Source organism: Canis lupus, chromosome 15, assembly GCF_011100685.1.
Source record: "Canis lupus familiaris isolate Mischka breed German Shepherd chromosome 15, alternate assembly UU_Cfam_GSD_1.0, whole genome shotgun sequence".
Taxonomy (NCBI): domain Eukaryota; kingdom Metazoa; phylum Chordata; class Mammalia; order Carnivora; family Canidae; genus Canis; species Canis lupus.
In genome coordinates this window covers 18,708,251-18,717,603 of record NC_049236.1, presented here as the reverse complement: position 1 = coordinate 18,717,603, position 9,353 = coordinate 18,708,251, and the positions used below count along the sequence as shown (strand labels likewise).

Sequence of the window (9,353 nt, the reverse complement as noted above, 5' to 3'; positions counted from 1 at the left end):
CACATTGCAAAGGGTGGCAGAGCTGTTCCACGCCAGACTGTGGCCACAATACTAAAGTTATTTGAGGCCCCAGAGGCTGGAGTGTCAGGGAGGGTCAGGCAGAGGTAGGGGTGGGAGGGAGCCCCTCCCAAGCTGCAGTGGAGGGGGAGCTAAGGCTCTGCAGCAGGGATGAGGCCTCAGGAATGCCAGGGAGTGCTCCCGACGGTAGCAGCACTCTGAGAGCCACTAAGAGACGTGGGACACACAAGGGACATGATGAACTGACACTTAAGATACAGTTTGAGGACACCTGGGAGGCTCAGTGGTTTAGCACTGCCTTCTGCTCAGGGTGTGATCCTGGAGACCCGGGATCAAGACCCACATCAGGCTCCCTGCATGGAGCCTGCTTCTCCCTCTGCCTGTGTCTCTGCCTCTCTCTGTGGGTCTCTCATAAGTAAATACAATCTTTAAAAAAGAAAAATTTTGTCCAGCTTAGCACCTGTTGTGACAAAGAGTCAGATACTAAGGGTATGAGGTGTTTTATAACCTCAAGCCCTCCCAGAAAAATAGGAAGGCATCATACATTCCTTGACTCAAGATAAGACCCAGAACCTTGCCAAGAGGAAAGTAGTGTCACCAGCTAGACCACAGGCCCTGAGCTGTGTTGCCCACCTGTTTGTACTCACTGGTCTGTGTCCCACATTCTTCCTTAAGCTCTTCTTTTCCAGCTTCTGTCTTGACTCAAGCAAATGGAAACAGGAACCACCCCTCAAGTGATAGCAGGGTCTGGCTGTCTCGCTACCCTGGCAAGGCCTCCAGCCAGCCCAAGCCACCCAGGCTAGTTTGAGTGCAACCCCCAAAACTCGGGCCTATGTAGATGGACCGCGGACTAACCTCTAGAATGACCGACAACTATCTTTACCTCGTTACAACACTAAAATCTCCACCGGGAGGAGCACAAGCATCATTTACATAACATACAATGTACGTACAGGAATATTTCTTTTTCTTTTCTTCAAAGATTTTGTTTACTTATTTGAGAGAAAACAAGAGAGAGAGAGTATAGGAGCGGTGGGGAGGGGCAGAGGGAGAGGGAGAAGCAGGGAGCCCGATGTGGGGCTCCATCCAGGACCGGGGACTATGACCTGAGTCCAAGGCAGACACTTAACCCCTTAACCAACTGAGCCCCTCAGGCGCCCCAGGAATGTCTCCTTAAGGTGCGTGTGCAGACCTATGCCTGCCTCTACGTGGGATGGCAGGCTTCCTTACCTAAATATTCATCCTAACCCTAAATAAAAGGAACCTGTTCGCCGTTGCTCTTGGTGTCATGGCTTTGGAAGTTATTCCCAGTGATCTCCTTATTTGGTGCAAATACAGTTTACTCTGTGTGACAACCCCATCTGGAGTATCTATGACTCACCAAGGAACAAAGTCACTTTGGTTCGGTGACAACAGTGTATCTCCAGTACACTGGAGGATTTGGACCGTATTTGAAGCAGTTCTGGAATGTAGGTGAGGTCCGGAGCCGCCCACCCAGAAGTCTTGAGATGCCTTTGGTGCAAACCGGTGGCTTTAGTGAAACCTGGGGACAGGATAATGAAGCCCAGGGGACTCGTGGGCCGGGGCCGGGCCACCCGGGCCTGTGACGGAGGCCGACAGGGGACCCGGGAGCTAGGGGTGCGGCAGCGTGCCCTCTGAGGAATTCTGGGAGTCGGGTCCCCAGGATCTCGAGAGGCTGCCCCTTGTTGGGAAGGGCCACTCACCACCGTCCCCGAGAACCTGAGTCTGAGACCTGCAGGTGTGTACCGGTGGGCCGTGGGCTTGGGGATGATCGCCAACGCCGACCTCCAGGGCTCACGGGTGCAGATTTCCAAGGAATTTTTGTAGGTCAGCGTAGACTCACAGGCTACTGGGGCCGGGCTAGGGTTGCCTCCTGCCCCGAGGGAAAGATGCCGTGGAGGCCACTGGGTCCCTACAGGAAGGTCCCTCTGCCTGAGTCAAGGGCCTGGCTTTGTCCCCGGCTAGCCCCGTGCTCCCTCGTCACATTGACTTAATTAATATTGATAATAAAGGATCCTGAGACATGTGCTTACTTAATAGATCAACGGGGAGAAACAAGCAAGCCCACAGCTCTCACGAATGAAAAACTGGATTTAAAGAACTCAGAAGTTTGGGGTGCCCGGCAGGCTCAGCTAGGTGGAGCACGTGACTCTTGATCTCGGGGTTGTAAATTTGAGCCCCACGCTGGGTGTAGAGATTGCTTAAAATCTTTAAAACTAGGGATGCCTGGGTGGTTCAGTCAGTTGGGCGTCTGCCTCTGGCTCAGGTCATGATCCCAGGGTCCTGGGGTTGAGCCCCCACATGGGCTCCCTGTTCAGGGGGACTCTGCTTTTCCCTCTCACCGCTGCTTGTGCTCTCTCTCCCTCTCTTACTCTCTCTCTCAAATAAATAAATATATATATAAATAAATTTTAAAAAATAAAAAATAATTTTAAAAAATAAAAAATCTTAAAAACACCAGAAACTGGAACCTGACTCAGTCCACTGGCGGGTCAGGAATGGAAGGGAGGACCCGTGAGATCCAAGTCTGGAGGTACTTTTCTTTGCACAGTGAGAGGAAAAATCCCAACTACCTAGAAGATCAATTTTTTTTTTTAAGATTTCATTTCTTTATTTGACAGAGCAAGAGAGGGAGAGAGCACAAGTAGGAGGAAGGTGGGGGGAGGGTGGAGAGGGAGAAGTAGACCTGCTGCTGAGCAGGGACTCAATACCAGGACCTGGGATCATGATCTGAGCCAACTGAGTCCCCCAGGTGCCCCTAGAAGGTCAATTTTTATTTCTCCTAAATCATAATTTCTTCCTGAAATTGCCCTAATTTTCCAGATAAGAATATCACAGTTATTCCAGCATAATCGTCTTGGGAGGATTGAGGAAGTCAAGAAGCAAGGGGAAAGCAACGGATCTGCCCTCCCCTCGTCGCTGCAGCTCCGAAGAGAAAGGGGGACAGCCTACAGGGAAAGGAGGATGGGGACACCACGAGGGAGGGCGGCAGAAAGGGTCACTCCCGGGAGGGCCCAGACCTAGCATAGGCCTGCCGGCTTCCCCTTCCCCAGTAAGCAGGCTAAGGCTGCCTCTAGAGGCGAAGGGGAGGGCAGGGCACCTTCCTAATTCCGGGGTCCTGCTGAATTTGCGGTGACCGAGATCCTGGAATAGGAAGTACCTGTAGTGGAGTCAGGAGACTAGGCCGCATAGACACGCTTGAACTGGGTGGAAAACAAACAACAACAACAAAAACCCTGAGTCACCACCATGAAGATGATACTGAAATATTCTTCAAATATTGGAAAGGAGGGGGACACCTGGGGGGCTCAGCGGTTTAGTGCCTGCCTTTGGCCCAGGGCCTGACCCCGGGGTCCCGGGATCGAGTCCCACCTCAGGTTCCATGCAGGGAGCGTACTTCTCCCTCTGCCTGTGTCTCTGCCTGTGTCTCTGCCTCTGTCTGTCTCTCTCTCTCTCTGTGTCTCTCTCATGAATAAATAAATATAATCTTAAAAATATATAGAGAGAGAAGGAGCAAGTACAAGGTCCTGACAGTCGGAGGCCTCCGGGAGCGCATGCGCCGGGCCTCCCGCCGCCGGGGTGGCCGCCGCGCTCTCCTTGCGGGTAATTGGGCCGAGGGCCACCAGGGGGCGCTGTCCCGCCGCTTGTCCCGCTCTCGGCGGAAAGGGAAAGAAACTGGGGCGGGGGCGGGGGAGCTCGGGGGGCGCTGGGGGGCTCTGGCCCCAGTGACGCAAGCCCGCCCCGCCTCCCGCCCGGGCGGAACCCGCGGGTGAGCGTCTAGGGCTCCCGGGTCCGGGCGGCCAGCGCCGCGGGGTGCGGGAGCAGCGGCCCAAGGACGAGCTCGGGCTGCGGAAGGCGCGCCTGTCGCGGCCCGGCCGACCGCCCCGCGCCGCGTCCTCGGACCCCTCGGCAGGAGATGAGGCCGCACACTCCCGGGGCTCCAGCCGTCACCAAAGCCCTGCGAGGGCGACATTGCACGCCGTCCCCACCGTCCCTCCCCCGTCCCCCAACGTCCCCCACCGTCCCCCTCCCCCGTCCCCGCACCATCTCCCCCCGTCCCCCCCACCATCCCCCCCACCGTCCCCCACCATCTCCCCCCGTCCCCCCACCATTCCCCCCCACCATCCCCCACCATCTCCCCCCGTCTCCCCACCATTCCCCCCACCGTCCCCCACCATCTCCTCCCGTCCCCCCACCATCTCCCCCCGTCCCCGCACCATCTCCCCCCGTCCCCCCACCATCTCCCCCCCGTCCCCCCACCATTCCCCCCCACCATCTCCCCCATCCCCCACCATTCCCCCCCACCGTCCCCCACCATCTCCCCCCGTCCCCCCACCATCTCCCCCGTCCCCCCACCATTCCCCCCCACCGTCCCCCACCATCTCCCCCCACCATCTCCCCACCATTACCCCCCACCGTCCCCCACCATCTCCCCCATCCCCGCACCATCTCCCCCGTCCCCGCATCATCTCCCCCAGTCCCCCCACCATCTCCCCCAGTCCCCCACCGTCCCCTACCATCTCCCCCCGTCCCCCCACCATCTCCCCCCGTCCCCGCACCATCTCCCCCCACCATCTCCCCCTGTCCCCCCACCATTCCCTCCCACCGTTCCCCACCATCTCCCCGTCCTCCGACCATCTCTCCCCGTCCCCCCACCATTCCCCCCAAAGTCCCCCACCATCTCCCCCCGACCCCCCACCATCTCCCCCCATCCCCCCACCATCTCCCCCATCCCCGCACCATCTCCCCCCCCCCGTCCCTGCACCATCTCCCCCAGTCCTCCCACCATCTCCCCCAGTTCCCCCACCATCTCCCCCCGTCCCCCCACCATTCCCCCCACCATCTCCCCCGTCCCCTTGCCATTCCCCCCACCATCTCCCCCCGCGTCCCCTTGCCATTCCCCCCACCATCTCCCCCCCGTCCCCCCACCATTCCCCACAACGTCCCCCACCATCTCCCCCGTCCCCACACCATTCCCCCGTCCCCCCAGGGTCCCCCCACCATTCCCCCCACTGTCCCCCCACCGTGCCCCCACCGTGCCCCCTGTCCCCTCACCATCCCATCATCCCCCCACCGTCCCTCCCCACCCCCCATCCCCCCTGGGGGTGATGACACATAGTAAGCTCCCAGGAATATGTTTGTTGAATGGATGACTAAACAGACAATAAGGGCGGGGGGCGGGGGGGGGGGCGCTCAGCGGTTTAGCATCTGCCTCCCGCCCAGAGCGTGATCCTGCATCCGGGAATCGAGTCCCTCATCGGGCTCCCTGCATGGAGCCTGCTTCTCCCTCTGCCTGTGTCTCTGCCTCTCTCTGTGTCTCTCATAAATAAATAAAATCTTAAAAAATAATAAATAAAAAGTAAATTCAAAAAATAAACAGACAATAAGAATAGGATGACCTTGACTAATCTTTCGTAGTACTGGCTAGCTAGTGGACAAATTAAGGACAAGAAACATATATTGTCTTTCTCTCATCAAAATCACGAGGATGTAATTGTCTTCATTCACGGATTGATTGACTCAAAGATTGATTAGGGTGTTTTGTTGTTGTTCTGCTTGACTCAGAGGTTTCCCACATTTGCATCACTACTAACGGGCTCCGGCGGTATTTGCATTTCCATCCTTGGTGCGGCTCCGCAGTGCCCCTGGGCCGCCGCAGTAAATCTACATGTGAAGAGCCTCTACCTGCAGGTGGAACCGGGTCTTCCCTCCTCGTCCCCTGGGCTCCTCACTTTCGCTCCCATTATCCTATGCAATTACCACTTTCTGTAATGATCTAATTTATTTAGATTTATTTATTTATTATTTGCTTGCATTTCTATTGCTTTGTCACCTCCCACAGGTCACAGGAAGGTCCTTCCTCAGAGAGACTTTTGCTTTATTTTTTTTTGAGACTTTTGCTTTAAATTTTAGAGTCTAAATGTTCAAGTCTTATCTGTTGTCTTGACCCCAACGTAAGCGAGCCCCTCCTCTTCCAGCCCTAGTCTACTCACCCTCCCACTGTCCCACTGGAAGTGACCTTTCCTTCCTTGGACTGTGCTCGCCGTGGATCTGCACCTCCCCACCCATGCAGGACAGCATGACACCGCTAGCCACCAGATGTGGTGGGCCTGGCAGCTGGCCCAGGCCCTGGGCCACACGCACGCCGGATCGGAGTGGTGTTGGCTCCCCTACCCCAGTCCTCTGAACGCGATGCTGTCAACCTCATGTTCATGAGGATACTGAGGCTCAGAGAAGTTAACATCCCCCAAAGCCATGCAGCTGGTAGGTGGTGAAGACAATTTAAACCCAAAAAGTCACCCAGAAAATCCAGTCTTTGGAGCACAGACTTTGTCATAAGATAAATGTGTGCGACTTTTTCGCGACGGGTTTGTCGCCAGAACACAGGTGTCGTAAAAACCACCGTTAAACCTAAACCCAAATGGGAAAGGAAAAGACTCACGTCAACAATCGTCGTCGCTGGACACATAGATTCGGGCAAGTCTCCGCCACTGGCCATCTGACCTACCAACGCGGTGGGATCGACAAAACAACTATCGAAAAATTGGAGAAGGAGGCTGCTGGGATGCGCAAGGGCTCCTTCAGGTAGGCCTGGGTCTTGGGGGAACCGAAGGCTGCACGAGAACGTGGCATCTCCATTGCTGTTCCCCTGTGGAAATGCGAGCCGAGCAGTGTTAGGGACCCTCACTGATGCCCCGGGACACAGAGCCTTCCCCGAAAACGTGGTTAGAGGCGCATGGGGGCTGACCAGGCCGCCCTGACTGCGCTGCTGGCCTCGCTGAGCGGGAAGCAGGTGCCCCCAAGGATGCGCCGACCCGGGAGCGTGCCCTCGGCTACACACCGGGTCAAAGAGCGGACTGTTGGTGTAAACAGAGCAGCCAGGGGAGATGCGAGGGAATCGCCGAGGAAGTCGGCGCCTGCATTAGGGGAAATCGGCTCGACCCCAACGCCGTAGCACGTGGGCCAACTCCTGGCCAGAGTGGCGGCAACACGCTGGAGCCAAGTGCTAACTGCCTTGGTTCAGGGATGGAGGACCCCCGCGACGATGGGGGTGCCCGTGGAAGCACATGCTTGGAGCTCGGGGTTGCACCCCGCCGCCAGCTCACCAGCTCATGAGCCCTGCGTCTGCCCCTCCTAGAAGCCCCGATATTGGTGCTACGGGTACCGTCCCCGTGGGCCGAGGGACACTGGTGGCAAGCCCGGCCTGCTGGTGGCCTCCGCTCCGGCCACTGCGACAGCTGAAGTCAAGTCTGTCGGAAGGCGCCACGAAGCTCGGAGTGAGGCTCTTCCTGGGGACAACATGGGCTTCAGTATCTAGAACGTACCTGTCAAGGATGTTCGTGGTGGCAACGTGGCAGGTGACAGCAACAATGACCCACCCGTGGAAGCGGCTGGCCTCAGGGCTCAGGTGATTACGCTGACCCTCCAGGCCAAACCGGTACTGCACACGCACGTGGGGATTGTCACACGGCCCCAGTGCTCACGGGTTTGCTGAGCTGAAGGAGAAGACAGATCGTCGTTCTGGAAGAAAGCTGGCGGATGGTCCCAAGTTCTTGAAAGCTGGTGATGCTGCCATCGTGGAAATGGTTCCCAGCAAACCTACGTCAAACCTGTGTGTGTTGAGGGCTTCTCCGACCATCCTCCTCTGGACCCTCTGCTGTTGTGACAGGAGACAGACGGTGGCTGTGGGGGTCACCCTAGCAGTGGACAGAGGCGGCTGGAGCCGGCAAGGTCACCTAGTCTGCCCAGGAAGCTCAGAGGCTAAATGAATATTATCCCCAACACCTGGCACCCCAGGCTTAATCAGGGTGTGAGCACATCTCAGAGCTGTTTGTGTCAATTGGTCTTTTTTTTTTTTTTAAGATTTTATTTATTTATTCATGAGAAAGAGAGAGAGGTGGAGACACAGGCAGAAGGAGAAGCAGGCTTCTGCAGGGGCCCGACGTGGGACTCGATCCTGGGACTCCAGGATCACGCCCTGGGCCAAAGGCAGGCGCTAAACCACTGAGCCACCCGGGGATCCCCTTGGCCATTTATGTTTAATAGTAAAAGACTGGTTAATGAGAACAATGCATCGTAAAACCTTCAGAAAGGAAGGCAAATGTTTTGTGGACCATTTGGGGGTTTTTGGAATGTTTTTTTTTGTTTTGTTTTTTGCGTGTATGGCAGTTTTAAGTTACTAGTTTTTAAAATCAGTCCTTTTTAATGGAAACAACTTGACCAAAAATCTGTCACGGATTTTTGAGACCCATTAAAACAAAAGTTTAATGAGAAGAAAAAATAAGATAAATGTGTGAGAGCTTTGGTTCCATAATCCACAACTGCATGACCCTCAGCAAATTACTGACCTCTCTAAACCTCAGTTTCCTAACTGCTAAAAAGAGTCTACCAACGTCTACCTCACAGGATTTTACTATTAGAGGGAGTCCAAGGTGGAGAGCCTCACGCAGCCTTAGCATAAAGAAGTGGCCCATGAGGAGCCTATTATTACGTGCTTACCTGTATCATCTCCTATGCCAAGTGGACACTCCTTCAGAATCTGTTTTTATTTTCTTTGCATTTGTAACCTCCAGCATGGTGCTTTAGATACAGTAACTAACCATAGGCGTTTGCTCAGTGGATGGATGGATGGATGGATGGATGGATGGATGGATGGATGGATGGATGGAGAGACAGACGGAGGAGGGGGTGAAGGGATAACTTGTGGCCTGTGGACAATCGTTCCAAGTCAGGCCTCCCTTTTCCTTCCCATGGAACTTTATGCAGGCTTCTACAAAATTTTCTCACATTATATTATATTTTTTTGCTTAATATTGCTTCCCTTTTCAAGGAGAAGCAGGATCTGGGTCTTCATTATCTCTGTAACCCCAGCACCTCTGTTAACATGGTCATGAGTGATTCCGTGTGGAAAAAAACCATATTTTTTTAAATTCTTCTTGCCCCCTACATGCAGGCCCAGTGAGTGAAATATGAAGTGCATTTAATAAATGTTTGTTGAGAATATAATTAGTTAAAAGACCTAGCTTGGTCCTACGTCCCAAAAGAAGGAAAGGATCTCTCTGGTCTGGGCTTGGATATAAACCCTGAGGTGGTTCTAATGCAATCACAACCCCGGAAGCTGCTTTGGTTTTTGACTGGACTTTTTTTTTTTTAATTTTATTTATTTATGATAGTCACACAAAGAGAGAGAGAGAGAGAGAGAGAGAGAGGCAGAGACCTAGGCAGAGGGAGAAGCAGGCTCCATGCACCGGGAGCCCGACGTGGGATTTGATCCCAGGTCTCCAGGATCGCGCCCTGGACCAAAGGCAGGCGCT

At 54.9% G+C, this 9,353-nt stretch overlaps 1 pseudogene; it reads left to right on the top strand.

The window, feature by feature from the left end:
* The first annotated feature begins 7,106 nt into the window (after positions 1-7,106).
* LOC100688286 lies at positions 7,107-7,842 on the top strand (annotated as a pseudogene).
* The last annotated feature ends 1,511 nt before the right edge of the window (positions 7,843-9,353 follow it).